A 21,670-nucleotide genomic window follows, 5' to 3' on the forward strand; every position below is an offset into this window, starting at 1 on the left:
CAGTGAAATCAATATGTAAAAATTTCTCTTAAAAAATTAAATCCAAAAATCATCTTGGAGATAACACGTGTTGATGTCTGTCTAAATAAAACTATATATTGATCTACGACTCATTTAATTGATGTACACCTTACACTGATTCTATCAATCAAAGGTTGTTGATCATTCATTTAAAGGCACTGAAAATTGGGACCTCAATGCTATTCAACTTTGTATTTTATTTACCCTTTTTAACCTTTTTGTTTCGAGCATTGATCACTGATGAGTCTTTTATAGACTAGTATCTATGATGAGGTTAGCATGAAAACTTAACTTTGGTTACTGCATCATTAACTAAGGTCAAAGACACATGACTTTCATTGCACAGCCATTTATATCTTAATTACATTGATTCTATACACCATATATAGAATTGCCCTAATCACAAGAAAAATGTGTCCATAGTACATGGATGCCCCACTCACACTATCATTTTCTATGTTCAGTGGACCGTAAATTGGGGTCAAAACTCTAATTTGGCATTGGTCTTCAACTTCATCAAAAACTACCTTGACCAAAAACTTTAACCTTAAGCGGGACAAACAGACAGACGGACTGACGAACGGACGGACGAACGAACGGACGCACAGACCAGAAAACATAATGCCCCTACTACTATCGAAGGTGAGGCATAAAAATCTAACATCCATCTTATAATCCTTAAAATGAACTAAAGAGTAGGCTATGTCATATAAACATGTTTCTATGGATCAACTAAGGGACTGAAACTGAAACCTAATTTTAATAACTGGATCGTTATAAAAGGTCATGGACAGGTGACTTCTGTCAGACAGACATGTCTAGCTTGCAATGATTATATAGACCAAATACAGTTGACATATTGCTCATAGTGATTATAAAAACAGACCTACACACAATAACAAAATGTAGCACATTAAAACCATGAATTCAGGCACACTGATATTTAAACCTTACAACACATGCAAATATAGCTGATAAACTGATATAACCTCAAAAACTTTATGCTTACCGTCCTTAAAGCGAGAAAAAAGATGAAAATGTAATTTCCCAAAAAGGTTAAACAGGATTTTTGATATGTTACTGCAATACATGGTACCACTTAGCACCAAATACATAGGTCTCAAAAATATTTGTCCTTGGTTTGAAATGAGAAATGACTTATTGTAATAAAGAACTATCTCTGGTGGACAATTCATTTTATCCCATTAAAAGGAAATATCCTTCCCTATATTCATAGATATCTTTTTGTGTTTATTTTTTAACCTGTCTATCAGAGAACTAGATTTTTTAAAGACACCAATGGCCATTCTTCAAATCTATTGAACCTATTAAATCTCATTACGTCCAGAAGCGATCAGATGGTTATTTAGATTCAAGAATTGTAAAGAGAGTGCAGCTGTGGTCATCAACTATAATTTCAAAAGGGGGAATACAAATATACCATTTCCTCAAGGTTTGATAGTATTTGGTAAATCTTCTTTCTTTACTGTGCCGGGCTCCTCTGGAGCATTATCACACAAATGGACTATAAACAATTAGAATCAGAGTTGTGTGAGACAGTTTAAAAGGAGGATAAAAACAAGTTGGTTTTTAGAAGCTATACTTGCTGATTCTCTCCTTGAAGGAGTCTAGAGAATCAGCAACGACCATGGCGTGTGGCATGGAGTTCCAAAGGACAAATATTTTACAACAAATTCTTGAAGCTAAATGATGACAATAGCCGACATAGTCCCTTTGGGCCAGATGATCTAAAGAGGTGAAAATATGATGTGCCATTGGGTTCAATCAAATCATTTTGAAAGATCACAATATAAATATTTGATATAGAAGATTTACCTTTGTCACAGATTCTTCAAGATTTCCAATATACACCTCTATATCTGTAAATGCAGAAACAGAAACTTATTAATAAACCATCTAACTAATAAATGGGGCATATTTCACATAAAAAGATGAAGTTATAGAAATCCAAATAATATTACTGTGGTTGCATTTTTTGTCGTTGGGATTCAAGAAAACTTGCAATTTCGTAGTTATTTGATTTAATTGAACATTCAAATTCATGGTTCACCTAGCTATACCCACGAAATACCAAACATTTGGTATCATACGAATATTCATAAATTTACATGTAAAAATATTTTATATGTTTGTGTAAAGTTCTAGCTGAAAGTTCTTACAAATATAATAGTTTTTTAGGAAGAATGATTCAGGAATTTTAAAATATCTAGAAGCTCTGAGGATTATAAATGGCTGATATGGGACACTACAGAATATCAAGTACAAATCAGATTTATTCTATTTCCATTTTCAAGGCATAAGCAAAGAATTAAAAATGGGTAATTAATTATTAAATGAGTCAATTGGTAATTTTTGCCATGTATGACCTTTAATTTTGTAGATCTAGATCTTGCCTCGTTGGTCATTTTTACTGTTACAGTTTTTCCAAGATAAGAGCTAAACATTGTGGTGCTTAGTGCTGGTCTAATGAGGTTAAGCATTTTCCAATTAATTTTTAGAGTCTGTTCTTATGTTGTGCTGTTAGACCGCTTTCCCCAGGCTAGAGGAGTAAAAAGATAATTTTGATCATGTTGGATTTGTTCTGAGAATTATTTCCCTCTTTCTATCATAGTTTTATAAATAAGAGCTGAAACACACAAAAAAAACCTAAAATTATTTGTTTAAGGATGTTCGCTCCTCTTGTTTTTGAATTTTTGCCAGATTTTGGGAATCCTCTGGTTTCCATGTTTTGCCATTAAAAAATTAAAAAATCCACTAACATCTACTTTTCTTTTCATAATTTTATTACATATAGTTTAAAAAGCCATTTTTGAAAACCTTATAAAATCCTTGTTATTTTTTTTATAGATTTTGAAAGAAAAAAGGTGCCAATGATAAATATATGAAAAATCTAGAGAGAATCACTTCCAGCCAAATTTTCAATGGCTTATATCTCGAAAACAAGCACACAGACCCTTCAATGTTTTCTGCTTTTTAAGTTCCTTTAATTTATTTATATGCTTTCAATTTATAACAGTTTTTTAAAAAGCTTGTTATTTTGAAACAGAGTAGCAAACATCCTTAAAGCAAAATAAATGTAATAAGGCAATATTTTAGATATATTTTGATGAACATTTGTACACTGGACAACATTTAAGCACAGATTATTGATATTAATATGATAGTAAATATAATGTTACATTACATGATAGTATGTACACACATTACCATTATACTGATTTCCTGGAATCTGGTTTACCAACAAAGACTTGGTATATTCAGTACATTCCTCATTTACAGTAGAGTTATCTATCTTGGAAGATGCGTCTAAATCTGTATGTTTCTCTTGAAATTGTGATAATCCTTTCACTGCAGTGTTGGGAATATTTTGTGAACTGCATGGTGTCTTGGCTTGCCTCAAATCACTTTCAATCTCTATTGGTGTACATGGTAGTGGTGAATTGGATGTAACAGACTCAAAATCATCACATGGAACACCAAGTAAATCCTTCATAGACTTGGAAAAACTATCTAGAAATAATAAAAAGCATTTCAAAATGGCATTAGAATGTTGTGTTCTATAACTCAATTAAATATGGGGAATTTCATAAATTAACTCATGTGAGCTAGCTTATATAAAATGGTTGATTGTCAATTTGATTTATTGGTGTCTGTTTTAGGTGTAATACCATCATTGTTTTTCCCCTATTAGTCTTTGTTAAATTTGCACTTTTCAAAAAATTGTGCAGAATTTATCTTTGTTTCAAATAAAGAAATACTTGGCATGAGTAAAGTTTTATCCTGTCCAGTACTACAGACAAAATTTCACCTAATGTTTCATTGCATATAAGAAAACAAGAGTGCACACCCTGAAATGTCTCGCCTTCTTTACTAATCATTGATATTATGTTGATAGTCCTAAATATAAAGCTTTATTACAACTGTCACATAAACTTCACATTAACCAAGTAAACTAAACATTGACCAATGAACCATGAAAATGAGGTCAAGGTCAGATGAACCATGCTAGGCAGGCATGTACAGCTAACAATTCTTCCATACAACAAATATAGTTGACCTATTGCTTATAGTTTAAGAAAAACAGACGAAAACACAAAAACTTAACACTGAGCAATGAACCTTGAAAATGAGGTCAAGGTCAAATAAAACCTGCGTGACTGACATATAGATCATAAAATATTTCCATACACCAAATATAGTTGAACTATTGCATATAGTATTAGAAAAAAAGACCAAAACTCAAAAACTTAACTTTGACCACTGAACCATGAAAATGATGTCAAGGTAAGATGACACCTGCCAGCTAGACATGTACACCTTACAATCATTCCATACACCAAATATAGCTGACCTATTGCATGCAGTATTAGAAAAAAAGACCAAAACTCAAAAACTTAACTTTGACCACTGAACCATGAAAATGAGGTCAAGGTCAGATGACACCTGCCAGCTAGACATGTACACCTTACAATCATTCCATACACCTAATATAGTAGACCTATTGCATACAGTATAAGAAAAACAGACCAAAACACAAAAACTTAACTATAACCACTGAAGGTAAGATGACACCTGCCAGCTAGACATGTACACCTTACAATCATTCCATACACCAAATATAGCTGACCTATTGCATGCAGTATTAGAAAAAAAGACCAAAACTCAAAAACTTAACTTTGACCACTGAACCATGAAAATGAGGTCAAGGTCAGATGACACCTGCCAGCTAGACATGTACACCTTACAATCATTCCATACACCTAATATAGTAGACCTATTGCATACAGTATAAGAAAAACAGACCAAAACACAAAAACTTAACTATAACCACTGAACCATGAAAATGAGGTCAAGGTCAGATGACACCTGCCAGTTGGACATGTTCACCTTACAGTCCTTCCATACACCGAATATACTAGACCTATTGCTTATAGTATCTGAGATATGGACTTGACCACGAAAACTTAACCTTGTTCACTGATCCATGAAATGAGGTCGAGGTCAAGTGAAAACTGTCTGACGGGCATGAGGACCTTGCAAGGTACGCACATACCAAATATAGTTATCCTATTACTTATAATAAGAGAGAATTTAACATTACAAAAAATCTGAACTTTTTTTTCAAGTAGTCACTGAACCATGAAAATGAGGTCAAGGACATTGGACATGTGACTGACGGAAACTTCGTAACATGAGGCATCCATATACAAAGTATGAAGCATCCAGGTCTTCCATCTTCTAAAATATAAAGCTTTTAAGAAGTTAGCTAACGCCGCCGCCGCCGCCGCCGGATCGCTATCCCTATGTCGAGCTTTCTGCGACAAAAGTCGCAGGCTCGACAAAAACCATCACTGGAAGTTAACCAATCAAATTTTCACCCCTTTTTTTCTTGTGAACAAGCTTTAGTAACTATGTAACCTCAAGTTTCCAAAATATTCTATAGAAACACCAAATAAAAAAATAATGGTGCTTTGAACCACCCAAGATATATGTCTATGACACAGAAATTTTTTACTGCAATGAAATGTAGGATTAATTTCCTACAACTGTCAAATTCAAGGGAATATTTTTTTTCCACCATTTTTCATATGCAACCGGATGTTACGTATTATGATTTGGTGGTATTACACCTTTATACCTCACAAGCACAAAGACTATAATTAATTATTGAGGTGTAATACAACCAAATCATAGTACATCACATCAGGTTTCATACGAAAAAGGGTAAAAAAAATACCCTCTCCTGGTACAGTAAACATGAAAAGGTCTGTGCATAAGAAAATATTGGTCACATAATGGCCTTCAAAAATGTGCAAAACCCATTCTGTGAAAAGAATTTGACAGGACAAAATGTGAAGCAATTCAAACTAGAAAACCAACAGCCTGATTTATGCTTAAGTGACAAACAAAAATCAAATATGACAGACAGCAACCACTGAATTATGGAATACTGATTGGGACAGGCACAGGCATATTTAGGGGAGGGGGTAGGAGCGCAGTGCCCTTCCTATGGAGCTGCATATATGATAAATGCATAGATTTTTTACAAGTTGCTCCAAACATTGCCTTGACAGTGAATTTAAAAAAAAAAATATCTTGAAAATCAACTTGAAAAAAATAGCAAAAGATATCCAAGGGACATTAAAACTCATAAGTCGAAAATAAACTGACAATGCCATGGCTAAACAAGAAAAAAAGACAAACAGACAAACACACACAACACAGCAAAGAAATTTAAAGACTGAGCAACACCATAAACTGGGGGAAATCTCAGGTGCTCCACAAGTTGCACCTGTCATGTTGCTCATGTTAGTACAAACCTGGTGATAAGTCTAATTTGGCAGGGCTTGACATAACCTTTGTCCGATTGTCTGGGAAAAGTGGACATAGGCGTCAGACAAGTAGAATCACCATATAAGTTTCCAACGGACAAGTGAAAAATCCATGATATAAAACATTCAAGACTTGCAAATGCCTAAAAAACGAACAATTCTTTATTGATAAAACGAAATCTAAATTCAATTCTAATCCTGGTATCTATGGTGGACTGTCTAAATTTTGATGACATGCTGGCTGACAGAAGCTTTCATATCGAAAGAGATAAATCCCGAGAGATCCAGGTTACTGGAATTGCAATGCCCTTTCCATTGCCATAATGTTCACAACCTATTGTGGCCAACCAATTGTCAAATGGCTTTATACATTTTTGATAATTCTTTTTGTTTTGTTCTTAACTAATAAGCCTTGATTGCATAAGATCACTTTTAACTTTTTAATTAACAATGAATTGTACAAATAATCATTATGTAATCAAAAGGTAATCTACCGGTTCATTGAACTCATTGTAAAACGAACATCATTCCATTTAATTTTCGCCCAGTAGTTGAGATAATTTCCAAAAGCTTAATTGTTGCATATAATATTAAAATTTAGAAGCTTTTTTATATGAATAACATAAATTTGACTTTACAAAAGGTGATGAAACAGGTATGAATGTCAGATAAATTTTGTGTTTTTATTTTTTTTATGTGGAATTAGTTCCCCTTAAAATTGATTTTTCTTCAAAAATGTTTTTACTGATAATTGAAATACACAACACTTTATTTTACTTTTTAATTGATGAAGAATATTATTTAAATGAAAAGAAGTATGGCTTTAAATTATTTGCTGTACAAAATTCTTTTGAATTGAAAAAGAGAATTTTATGGCAAGCTGTTTTACTAATTAACTTCTAGATATCTCATAATAATTTAATTTTGGATTTAACACGTCTTCTAATTCGCTGAAATTTTTTTGTCTATCAGCCCATAGACATAAACTTCTCATCTGACCGTGAAGTTATCAAGGTTTTTCATGATATAACTCCTAAAAAATAAAATTTAGAATAAAATTAGGAATGACTGTAATTTTTTTTGTCAATTCGAAATATCCTCAAAAATATGGTGTACACTTTTAAATAACCTGCTATGCTGGTTATTCAGTGTGCACCACATTTTTTATGTAATATCTTCATAGACAAAAAAATATTACAGATATTCCTTAATATTATATACAATATCTTATACAATATATAAGATATCTTATATATTATCTTATATAATCTTAGGTTTTTAAAAGATATCTAATATACTTTATAAGATATCTTATATACCTGCTAATTAAGTGCTGATTGGTTAATTCAAAATTAATGAGCAATCTCATTGGTTAATCAGTATGATCTCGCAAAACAATTAGTAAACGAGAAGCACATGCAGAAGTGACTGGGAAACCCCCTTGCTGATTGGATAATAATCTGAACACGTCAAGGATCCTGCATAACTTATGTACAGCATTCCAAAACATATTGTGTCTTAATAATCTATTTATATAAAATAGTTCCAATATACTTTATAAGATATCTTATATACTTTATAAGATATCTTATTCATATTTTTTATATAATTGCATTGACCTTACAATCATTTATGATATACAGTCACTGACTATATATTGCCTTGTTTATGACGTTGACAATGCGTTTCCGTAGAGTTTTATTTATGACATCATTAAAAGTACAGATTTCGCTCCAAATTAAACTAAAGGCTCTAAAGAGCCTGTGTCGCTCACCTTGGTCTATATGCATGTTGAACAAATGACACTCTCCAACATTGTAGGCGAGAATAGAATTCATGACAAAAAATCTCTGCTTTGTTGATCTTGTATTGCTGATCATTTAGTCCGTTTAGTTTCTCTCTATCTTCTTTAGTTTTTGCTCAAAACACAAAAGAAGGTAAAATAAAAATCCTAAAAGAGGGACGAAAGATACCAGAGGGACAGTCAAACTCATAGATCGAAAACAAACTGACAACGCCATGGCCAAAAATGAAAAGACAAACAGACAATAAAAGTACAGATGACACAACATAGAAAACTAAAGACTAGGCAACACGAACCCCACCAAAAACTGGGGGTGATCTCAGGTGCTCCGGAAGGGCAATTAAATTAAGGGCAATCACTCCTATAAAGAGTGACAGTCTACTAACTCTATTGGTAAAATTTGACTTGTTAGTAGATCTTTTCTTGCTAATCAATTTTGCTTATTTAAGTTTCTATCTATCTACTATCATTTTTATCATATAAGGCAAAACGCAAAAAAAATGGTAAAAATTGTCATTAGAGGGCAATAACTCCAATAAGGAATCAACTGACGATTTCCGCCATATTATATTAATTGTAGATCTTGTCTTGCTGATCATTTTTGCCTAGTTAAGTTTCTATCTATCTATTATAATTTTTAAGATATAAGGCAAAACACAAAAATTTGGTAAAAATTCTTCATCAAAGGGCCATCACTCTAATAAGGAGTCGACTGACGATTTCAACCATTAGACTTTTTTGTAGAACATGTCTAGCTGATCATTTTTGCATTTTAAAGTTTCTCTCTATCTATTATTAATTTTTAAAGATAAAAGGCAAAAATGAAAAAAATGGTAAAATTTGTCATTTAAAGGTAATAACTCCTATAAGAAATTGTCTGACAGTTTTGATGTAAATGGACAATAGGTAGAGCTCAACATTCTGAACAGTTTTGCTCAGTCAGATTTTCTTTGTTTATAACAGTTATCAAAATAATAGACAAAACTTGCATTTTACCCCTACATTCTATTTCTAGCCATGTTAGCCATCTTGGTTGGCGGGTGGGATCATCGAACACATTTTTTTTTATCTAGATACCTCAATAATGATTGTGGCAAAGTTTGGTTAGATTTGGCCCAGTAGTTTCAGAGGAGAAAATTTTTGTAAAAGTTAACAGACGACAACGGACAACAGAGTCCAAGTGATGATAAAAGCTAACTTGGCCCTAAATAGTTTATAAGATATTTCATATATTTTATAAGATATCTCATAAAGAAAATTATATGAGATTAAGAAATAATTCTTCATGCCATGCTCTATGCTCATTTTAACATGGGTAGACATTATATTTGTCAATATCTTTAATTTACATACCAAGCGTTAAGGAGGTGTAAAATGTTGACAAATTTAATTGTGCTGGACCTATAATACACATTCGAAAGGCAGCCATTTTGTTTTGATGAAGCCAAAACGAAATAGAAAATCAACTGTTTCACGATAAAAATTTGTAAGGGTTCCACGGAACCCAGTGTCTCGCCTACTTTTGCTGTTAGTTGCAGGCTCAACAAAAATGGGGAAATAATTATTAAAAATTTTCCTCTAGATACTATCTTTTGAATGTAAGATGCTTCTGTTCAAGTTTGGTAAGAATCCAGGATGGTTTATGAATCTAATAAATGTTTTAAAAACTTTAACTGCAGACTGTATGTAATGTTAACTGGAAGAAAAACTAAGTCCATTTATAAGTAATATACAGAAAAACAGGAAATTTTTTTTTTACAAAATTTCCTTCTAAATACTAGCTTTTGATCATTATCAAGCTTCTGTCCAAGTTTGGTACAAATCCAGGATAGTTTAAGAAAGTTATTAAAATTTTGAAAACTTTAACCACAGAGTGAATGTAATATTAACTGGCAGAAAAACTAAGTCCATTTATAAGTAAAATACGGATAAACATGATTTTTTTTTTACAAAATTTACTTTTGAATACTATCTTATGATCATAAACAAGCTTCTGTCTAAGTATGGTAGTACAAATCTAGGATAGTTTAAGAAAGTTATTAAAATTTGAAATACTTTAACCACAGAGTGAATGTTATGTTAACTGGCAGAAAAACTAAGTCCATTTATGAGTAAAATATGGTTAAACAGGATTTTTTTTTTTTTACAAAATTTCCTTCTGGATACTATCTTATGATAATGAACAAGCTTCTGTCCAAGGTTGGTACAATCTAGGATAGTTTAAGAAAGTTATTAAAATTTGATAATGAAAGGGTTCCGCAGAACCCAGTATCTTGCCTACTTTTGTTGTTAGTCACAGGCTCAACAAAAATGGGGAAAAAATTATCAAAAATTTTCCTCTAGATACTATCTTTTGATTGTAAGAAGTTCTGGTCAAGTTTGGTAAAAATCCAAGAAGGTTTATGAATCTAATAAATGTTTTAAAAACTTTAACTGCAGACTGTACGTAATGTTAACTGGAATAAAACTAAGTCCATTTATAAGTAATATACGGAAAAACAGGAAATAAATTTTTACAAAATTTCCTTCTAGATACTAGCTTTTGACCATAAACAAGCTTCTGTCCAAGTTTGGTACAAATCTAGGATAGTTTAAGAAAGTTATTAAAATTTGAAAAACTTTAACCACAGAATGAATGTAATGTTAACTGGCAGAAAAACTAAGTCCATTTATGAGTAAAATACGGATAAACAGGATTTTTTTTTTTACAAAATTTACTTCTGGATACTATCTTATGATCATAAAAAAGCTTCTGTCCAAGTTTGGTTGAAATGCAGGATATTTTAAGAAAGTTATTAAAATTTCAAAAACTTTAACCACAGAGTGAATATTTGTGGATGACGCTGACGACGGAATGTAGGATCGCTATGTCTTGCTTTTGCGACAAAAGTCGCAGGCTCGACAAAAACTTTAACCACAGAGTGAAATTGTTATGTTAACTGGCAGAAAAACTAAGTCCATGTATCTGGATTTTACTCATAAAGTAAAATACGGATAAACAGGATTTTTTTTTTTACAAAATTTACTTCTGGATACTATCTTATGATCATAAACAAGCTTCTGTCCAAGTTTAGAAGAAATCCAGGATTAAGTTTAAGAAAGTTATTAAAATCTTAAAAAATTTAACCACAGAGTGAATATTTGTGGACGCCGCCAACGACGACGGAATGTAGGATCGCTATGTCTCGCTTTTGAGACAAAAGTTGCAGGCTCAACAAAAATGAACAGATAATTGTAAACTTACTGTCAGAATTATTTTATTTTAATTTCCTAGCGAGCAACACCAACACAAATATCCATTTTAATCTCCGGTGTTGTTTAAAATACAACTGACTTAGGAATTCCAATTGTAATGTCAATCACGTGCAGCTCATGTTTTATTGTTTCCAAAGCGAAAGAACGTCATATTAGAATATCTTATTATAAACTATATAAGATATCTTATAAACTATATAAGATATCTTATAAACTATATGAGATATCTTATAAAGTTTATTAGATATCTTGAAGTTAGAATAAATAGTAAAATGGCTTGCCATAGACTTTCTTAGTAGACCATAATTTTATATTTTCATGTTGTAATTATTATCAATTTTTCACAGGTTGTAACCTGACTGACTGTGCAAACCCTTATGGGTAGTAAAGGTCGTACAACCCCCCTCATTGTTGTAACCATTTATCAAAAATTGAACTATGGACTGAGTCACTGAGTCTCTGGAATGGCAAATAATCCTTGAAAATAAGAAAACGATTTTTGATGTAGTATTCTTTATCTAGTTATAGACAAATTCATATAACACAACAAATTACTACCTTCATCTTAGGTACACTAAAAAAGCCAAAAGTGTCACTGTGCACATTATCAATATATGAGATTTTTAACTTTGGATTCAGGCAAGTGAGTAAGGAGGTCGGACAACTTGATTTTCTTGCAACTTGTCTGACTTGACTGGATTGTAGTAATGACAATTGGAACATATCCATTGAAACAGATATTCCATAACAGTAAACAAACTTGTGACAGCTTTATAAATCAAAGCGTGAAAGCGCTGTAAAGGCAGTTAATTACAGGTTGTGTGTATTTTTAGTCCAGTTATATCATTATCTTGCATAGTACATTGTACTTATCAGAGGTGGCTTTCAGTATTTAAGATTTAGAGTTCTCTAATGATATTGAACAAGTTTTATGAATGTCATATTCTGAGCACTATATGAAGGCGATTGTTCTCACTTGTTTATGAACTAGTGCATTATGTCCAGTTTGTACCTTTTTTATCTATGTTTATAGTCAAATACTGTTTAAAATAGTTTGGCATTTTCTTTTTAGTAATAAGTAAATGTTATCAACTGTATTTTATTCAACTTTGCAAATGTGGTTTGTGACTGGTAAGTACAATGTATGGATGATAGTTGTTTCATTGGAAATCATAACACATCTCCTTATTTATATAATGATCTATATTCAACGACCTCAGGTACAAAAAAAATGTATGTAACTAAACTATGATGGGAAACCTTTGACTTCTTTCTTTTATATAAACTTTTGATTTGGTACCATAGAACTATGTAGAATAAATGTACATTGCAACATGTCAACTCTTTCAATGACAATACTTTTTTTAGAAACTATAACTCCAAGCAAAATTATATTACCAAGTATAAAGTAATTTATGAATGAAACAAGAGTGCACATGCTGAAATGTCTCGCCTTCTTTACTAATCATTGATATTATGTTGATAGTCCTAAATATAAAGCTTTATTACAACTGTCACATAAACTTAACATTAACCAAGTAAACTAAGCATTGACCAATGAACCAAGAAAACGAGGTCAAGGTCAGATGAACCATGCTAGACAGGCATGTACAGCTAACAGTTCTTCCATACAACAAATATAGTTGACCTATTGCTTATAGTTTAAGAAAAACAGACCAAAACACAAAAACTTAAAACTGAGCAACTGACCTTGAAAATGAGGTCAAGGTAAAAAAAAAAACCTGTGTGACTGACAAATAGATCAAAAAATATTTCCATATACCAAATACAGTTGAACTATTGCATATAGTATTAGAAAAAAAGACCAAAACTCAAAAACTTAACTTTGACCACTGAACCATGAAAATGAGGTCAAGGTCAGATGACACCTGCCAGCTAGACATGTACACCTTACAATCATTCCATACACCAAATATAGTAGACCTATTGCATACAGTATAAGAAAAACAGACCAAAACACAAAAACTTAACTATAACCACTGAACCATGAAAATGAGGTCAAGGTCAGATGACACCTGCCAGTTGGACATGTACACCTTACAGTCCTTCCATACACCGAATATACTAGACCTATTGCTTATAGTATCTGAGATATGGACTTGACCACCAAAACTTAACCTTGTTCACTGATCCATGAAATGAGGTCAAGTGAAAACTGTCTGACGGGCATGAGGACCTTGCAAGATACGCGCATACCAAATATAGTTATCCTATTACTTATAATAAGAGAGTATTTAACATTACAAAAAATATTAACTTTTTTTTCAAGTAGTCACTGAACCATGAAAATGAGGTCAAGGACATTGGACATGTGACTGACGGAAACTTCGTAACATGAGGCATCCATATACAAAGTATGAAGCATCCAGACCTTCCACCTTCTAAAATATAAAGCTTTTAAGAAGTTAGCCTACGCCGCCCCTGGATCACTATCCCTATGTCGAGCTTTCTGCGACAAAAGTCGCAGGCTCGACAAAAAGGAGTTCTTAATTAAGAAATAAACTGATTCGCCTAACGCAGCTGGATACGACCGAAAATCAATAGGGAGATTACATCAATAGCTATAAATAATTCACCAAAGTTTCATGCGAACTGCTTAAAGCATTTTTGAGTTGTTGTCCAAAAACTGGAAAATCCAAGCTTTTTTAATGAATAAAACCCCATAACTCAGAAATGTAAAATCTAAAATTTATAAAATTCTAAAGGGAGCTTACGGATTGATAATTTAGTCTTAAATGCAAGATTTTTTTATCAGTTGTTAGTGGCTTTGAACTAGCTGTCAGTAAATGCGAGTGCTCTCAGATCTGTACTTAGTGTCTTTTTGTTGTTTGGATGTACAACTACCCGGCCTCGTCCACTTGTATTTGTATTTATCCATCTGATGAGTTAAGCCTCTTTCAACTGATTTTTATAGTTCATTCTTATATTGTACTGTTACACCACTGTCCCAGGTTAGGGGGTGGGTTGGGATCCCGCTAACATGTTTAACCCCGCCACATTCTGTATGTACATGTATGTGCCTGTCCCAAGTCAGGAGCCTGTAATTCAGTGGTTGTCGTTTGTTTATGTGTTGCATATTTGTTAATCGTTCATTTTTTGTACATAAATTAGGCCATTAGTTTTCTTGTTTGAATTGTTTTACATTGTCATTTCAGTGCCCTTTATAGCTCACAGTGCGGTATGTGCTTTGCTCATTGTTGAAGGCCGTACTGTGACCTATAGCTGTTAATTTCTGTGTCATTTGGTCTCTTGTGGAGAGTTGTCTCATTGGCAATCATACCACATCTTCTTTTTTATATTTACATCAACAGATATATATCTGTTGATGTAAATATAAAAAAGAAGATGTGGTATGAATATATAAACAATTCACCAAAGTCAAGGTGAGACAACAAAACTTAGTTGTAAGATCTCTGAAATTTTTTACACGGTACAAGTTTTTCTAATTGTTGGAGATTGCACGGTGACAGTAACACCTGTAACTGCTTTACCCATTTCTTATGCACTTTGGTTCGATAAACTCACTGAATATCATACCACATCTCCTTATTTTTATATGCATTACAATTTACATGTGCATGTAATTGTAAATAATATTTATATATATATATATCAGAACAAACTTCATTGCGTCACTTTTATTTATGCATCCTTTGGCACAATACAAGTTCTTAAATTACATAACATAAAACAACTAAATGTTATTTCAGATGAAACTTTTGTTTCAGTTCCATTCATAGGATTTATTAGAATTTTGTATGTTTTGCCAAGTCCAATAATTAGCTCTATGTGCACGTGTTAATTGGAGACTTTTCTATCCCGTATAAGAGTTTTGGAACTAATTCTGTTTCTTTTTTTGAAAAAAGTGAGCAAACAAATTATGCACATTTAAACCTTTGTCTGCCATCACACTGTCACCTGGATCACAGAATTGAACTATTCTACATCTTTCAACTATTTCACAGTCACTGGTACAACCAACATATGCATTAGAGACATAGTTGACTAAACCACCAGGAGTCGAACATACAAGTATTTTCAGTGTTTCTGTTTTTATATGATGAAAAGGTTGCCTGAGCTCTAGGAGCTTTAGGTTTTATCACGGGATATTTTGTGCTGTCAATAATAATCCAAGTTGTAGGAAACTTTAATTTGAAGTTGGATGGCGAAAAATACCTGACTAAACCACTAAATGGCCAAGTGTTAGCCTCACGCCACTGTTTAGACATAAAAACAATCCATGTTTACACAATATTCTTAACACTAGTTTCAATCTAGAATCTAGACAGTTCAAAGTTGGTTGTATAATGCCTCAATTTCATCAAAGTCATAAAAAAACTGATTTTCAAATGACACCCTATCAATTTGAAAATATATGTATCTCAAACAATGTGCTGCTGGACCAAGTGTGGTCAAAACAAATAAAAATATAGTAAACAAGTTACAACTCTAAACCGGTATATAAATGCATGGCTGTGTCATGTGTCTTCATTTCAAAATTCTCTGCTGAAAATATAGGCATTGATGGTGTTTGCGTAATTCCATCTGTGAAGCTCAACATTACATTTTTTAGCTCGGCAGTTGGTGGTGGACAGTCATAAATCATGTCTGCAGTATGAATGACTTCTTCAGGAAAACCAACTTTAGTATCAAAACTTTCCTCTAGATTTCTACTACAATATTCATCAAGTTTAGTTCTTTTGTTTTCACAGGAAACTGCCCTGATTTTTCTTTTTGCGGACGATTCAGTCTCTTGCTTGGTCCAGGAAAATAGGCTGGGAATGGCAGTAGACTTACGTCTCTGTATGGTGGGTTTGCACCCTGAAAAAGGTTATAAAACATTAGTTTTTTGATAATTAAATGAACTTTCATTAGCAATGCATACTTTATACTACCTGGCAAAATATTAACTAGATTTATTCATTACAATCTGGATAAAAATATGTTAGCCTGATTCAATGTACATCAAAATGTATGTTATGTAAATCCAAAGGACAAACAATGAGAGACGTATGCAACAAACATACATTGTTTGTACCTAAATAACTATAATATAGATGAGAGCATGTCATTGTTTTGTTCCTGTTAACATTGTCATTGACATTTTTCAAGAAAGTCTATGAGGCATAGCTTATGCATTCCTGTCATTACTACATTAGCATAATTACTGCTAAAATAATTCTCTCAGTAAGAAATCATTATAATTGTAGCAAGCACCAAAAAATCTCAAACAGATCACATTGAATCGTAATCCAAAAAATTATGACGTCTTGAATTAACCACCCCCTTTATTCTAAAACAATAATTGCGGTTGTAAACAGACTTTGGTTATTTCGCATGGCGATTACATATATAACTATATATTTTAAAAAGAAAATAGAGTTTTACCATGAATAGTTTCCTGCACGTAGTCTTTTTCAGTAAAATGTGCCTTGCAAACAACAGCTGAGTGATTGAGATGGACTCCACGATTTCATCGTGTTCTCGTCCAATCTGCGTATGGGCCATGGCGTTGATCCAACTTTTCCTTCTTTTTAAGTCATTTGGAAATGCATGTCCTCCTCTTAAATGACATCCAGGTACACAACAACAAGTACTTGGCATCGTTAATTAAAAATGCAACTGTAATAGTTGCACCGTGCAGAAACCGGAAGTTGAAGAACAGGATCGGCTACCACGGCGCCACCTATTCAGGAACGATAATTTGCTTCTTTATATAACTGCGAAATAACAATAACGTTAGACGGGTTCGCGTGCATAAACAGAAATGCGCTTTAAATTGTATAATATAATTCATGTTCAGTCGACCTTTAATTATTATATCAACGACTGAAATGATTTATAAACATCTAGATTGCAGATAACACTCGAAATTAACCCGACCTCTTTCCACACGGAATTCAAATAATTCTAGTTTGTCAATCGGTTGACTGCTTATAATGTAAAATACAAATATATCAAAAGTTTTTAAAACATACAAAACACAATGATCTTTTCTCTATTTCCCAATGTAAATGAAATGAAACAAAAAACATTTTATATCACAATAAGAAGAGGAGAGAATCAACATTTTCCGGATCTACTTGGAGCCTAATGACCCCCACGTAGATAAGTTGGATATCGCGGAAAGAAAGATTAACACGGCAACTAGAAAGGCATTAAAGCACTGCCTTTAAAAATCATTACGTTTAAAGTACTTATGCATTGCGAAAACAAATAATTCATCAATGGCATTGGAGTCAGATATTCCCAACATTATCTTTTTTATATTGGATACAAATTTTATGAAGTCTGATACAAATTTTTTGTAGGCAAAGCGTTTCAACTGAGGTACTACACAGAGATGTCAAAAAGCATCATTATGGAGGAAAGAGTTAATTTAAGGGTCATCAGTGGCTGATGATCAATGCTTTTGAATGGGGACATATTGTTGGAACTTGGAACCCCCCTTTTCAAAAAGGCTGGATCCACCCCTGGACATGCATAAAACATCATGCTCATTTTAACGTTGAATATTTAAACTCATTACATTTGGCAATGTTTTATGAAATACTGCAAATGTAATAAAACATTATATTGAATTGATTCAAATCTAAAAATTATTCTATTTGTAATATCAATGAAGATTAAACATAGACACAGGAAATACCCCCATGACATGTGATTTGAATTCTAAATATAGTAAAGGGTATTTCCAAGTAGCAGTTAACAGGGACAATCCTTCCTTTCTGTCCATTTTGTCTACTTAAATGTTCAATATTGACCAAAAACAATAAGCAGATAGACTCAGGTTAGTAAAAACTTCAGATACCTTATATCTCTATCATGTGTACCTTTTTTAATCTTCAATTTTACTGTAAATTGAAAGGTGATTACCTCTCTGAATATCAATTCACCAAATATAAAAATAGAATACAGTCATAGTTATAAAGGATTTCTGTAACTGAAATTACTACCTACTAAACTAATATTTAGAGTAACTGAAATAAACATTTTTTTTCAGAAAACTTCAGAAAAAAATAATAAAATGTTATTAAACCATGAAGAAAGATTAATAGTCTATATCTGACATTTGCCAGACACAAACTTTATACCATCCTGTATCTTTGATTTCATTCATGTTCCCTCTTGTGAAATTCAAGATTGTTTACAAATTTTCCGTCTATACATATAACACATTGTTATAGATGTAATGTAGGAGTCAACACTAATGATGAAAATATTAATGTTATCCTGATTCTATGAACAGACAAAGTAAAATAGCAGTTAAACAGTTTTACCTTTTTACTGTAGACAAGATACAATGACCGTATACTTGAATGTATTTTTGGTTCCGTCTATATTGGAGATTTTTACTCCAGTGCTCAGACAGACTTTAGCATGACATTTCTTAGTCTTTTTTAAATACTTTTTTACTGGAAAATGGACTGTGAGAGAGGACAGGTGAACTTTGACTTGATCATGGTTCTGTCATACTGGAGATTGTTAATCATACAAGACTTCAGACACTGAGGCTTAAAACAATGATATGACTTGAATAATGATAATCATTTACTTCTTTTTTTTTAAGTTTATGATGGACCGAAACGACATAGCTGTAAACTGACCCGTATTCTGCGGGTCACACCCGAGAATTTCCCTCTTCACACGGGATTTTTTAAATACCCGTTGGGTATTCAAATAGGCACTGGCTACGGTTACATGGAAATGTAACAATAATAAAAAAGTTATTGTTACATTGGAGACTAATTGCCGGAATACATGGTTGGCTAAGGAACCGATTAATTACGAATATAACAATAATATTAGTGTCTACGGTTACATGGCGTTATTGTTACATTAAAGACTGCAATGTACGCAAGATATATTAAACTTAAACCTTCTATAGTTTTGTTGCTTAATTTTTCTATATGTACTAGATAATATTAGTGATAAATAATAATAATAATAATAATATTATTCCACAAATAGTGTTTGAATAGTATTAAGCATTGATTTAATTGTTTTGATGTTCTTAGAGATATTAAAATTGAGTATGGAAATGGGAGTGTGTCAAAGAGAGAACAATCCAACCAAAGAGCAGTTTAGTAGTGCCAAAGGCCAAAAATATAGTTCAATGGTTCACTGTTAAGAACTTGGGCTGAGAAAATGTATTTACTGGTTTGTGATGGCTGCTTGGAGTGATTTCACAAAAATGCGTCGGACTTAAACATGATCCAAAAAAACAACATACTGGCATGATTTGTGGAAACTGTCATTGTAAATAAAAAAATTAAAAATTGTATGCAATATTGTTAATATCAAATAAAAGTTTTCAAGTTTTGTTTTCATACATATTACTATAGTCCCATCGTACATTGCAGTGCATTAGTGAAACAATCGCGCAATGTAACCGTAGACACAAATATTATTGTTACATTCGTAATTAATCGGTTCCTTACCCAACCCTATTCCGGCAATTAGTCTCCAATGTAACAATAATATTTTTATTGTTACATTTCCATGTAACAGCAGCCAGTGCCATTCAAATAACCCAGGATTTTAGAAAATGACCTGTTTTCACCCGTATTTCTGACCGGTATTGTTTCCAGTATTTAGAAGTCAAATATACTTTCGGTTTTCTTGGCATTTTTCCTTTGAAAATGAAAACAATTAAAATTAGAATTTACTTATTTACCGTACCAATGAAATTAATTGTAAATTGATATTTTCCTTTAACGTGGAATCCCATTTATTTTTAGATGCTTCCATGCTTGATCAAGGTACAGCTCTTGTGAAACATATTTTTAATAATCTGTATCAAATATCAACTGAAAGACCTCTCAAAGTCATTTAATCTGATGATATAGACATTATGATGACCTGTAGCTTTTTACATCTTTGTGAATAGTAGCTAGTATCTCACGGCAACCATACCAAATCTCATAATTTTTATAATATGCTCATTTTAACATTGTATATTTAAACTCATTACCTTTGGTAATGTTTTATGAAATACTGCAAATGTAATAAAACATTATATTGAAATTGATTCAAATCTAAAAATTATTCTATTTGTAATATCAATGAAGATTAAACATAGACACAGGAAATACCCCCATGACATGTGATTTGAATTCTAAATATAGTAAAGGGTATTTCCAAGTAGCAGTTAACAGGGACAATACTTCCTTCCTGTCCTTTTGTCACAATATTGACCAAAAACAATAAGCAGATAGACTCAGGTTAGTAAAAACTTCAGATACCTTATATCTCTATCATGTGTACCTTTTTTAATCTTCAATTTTACTGTAAATTGAAAGGTGATTTACCTCTCTGAATATCAATTCACCAAATATAAAAATAGAATACAGTCATAGTTATAAAGGATTTCTGTAACTGAAATTACTACCTACTAAACTAATATTTAGAGTAACTGAAATAAACATTTTTTTCAGAAAACTTCAGAAAAAAATAATAAAATGTTATTAAACCATGAAGAAAGATTTATTCTATATCTGACATTTGCAAGACACAAACTTTATACCATCCTGTATCTATGATTTCATTCATGCTCCCTCTTGTGAAATTCAAGATTGTTTACAAATTTTCCGTCTATACATATAACACATTGTTATAGATGTAATGTAGGAGTCAACACTAATGATGAAAATATTAATGTTATCCTGATTCTATGAACAGACAAAGTAAAATAGCAGTTAAACAGTTTTTCATTTTTACTGTAGACAAGATACAATGACCGTATACTTGAATGTGTATTTTTGGTTCCGTCTATACTGGAGATTTTTACTCCAGTGCTCAGACAGACTTTAGTATGACATTTATTATAGTCTTTTTTAAATACTTTTTATACTGGAAAATGGACTGTGAGAGAGGACAGGTGGACTTTGACTTGATCATGGTTCTGTCATACTGGAGATTGTTAATCATACAAGACTTCAGACACTGAGGCTTAAAACAATGATATGACTTGAATAATGATAATCATTTACTTCTTTTTTTTTTTAAGTTCATGATGGACCGAAACGACATAGCTGTAAACTGACCCGTATTCTGCGGGTCACACCCGAGAATTTCCCTCTTCACAAGGGATTTTTTAAATACCCGCTGGGTATTCAAATAGGCACTGGCTACGGTTACATGGAAATGAAACAATAATAAAAAAGTTATTGTTACATTGGAGACTAATTGCCGGAATACATGGTTGGCTAAGGAA

General features: G+C 32.3%; 1 protein-coding gene across 3 annotated transcripts in view; it reads left to right on the top strand.

The window, feature by feature from the left end:
- The window catches only part of LOC127726383 (uncharacterized), a 164,390-nt gene that overhangs the window by 118,552 nt on the left and 24,168 nt on the right, over positions 1–21,670 (top strand). The window contains exon 1 of one of the 3 annotated variants that reach the window (XM_052233771.1): positions 18,149–18,244. The exons of 1 other annotated variant lie outside the window; for it this stretch is intronic. The gene's annotated coding sequence lies outside the window, so the exon portion shown is untranslated. Of the gene's footprint in view, positions 1–18,148; positions 18,245–20,508; positions 20,679–21,670 lie in introns of those variants that run through there. One more of the 3 variants, XM_052233773.1, reaches the window with a different exon arrangement.

This window comes from Mytilus californianus, unplaced genomic scaffold (genome assembly GCF_021869535.1).
Source record: "Mytilus californianus isolate M0D057914Y unplaced genomic scaffold, xbMytCali1.0.p SCAF_17, whole genome shotgun sequence".
Classification (NCBI taxonomy): Eukaryota; Metazoa; Mollusca; class Bivalvia; order Mytilida; family Mytilidae; genus Mytilus; species Mytilus californianus.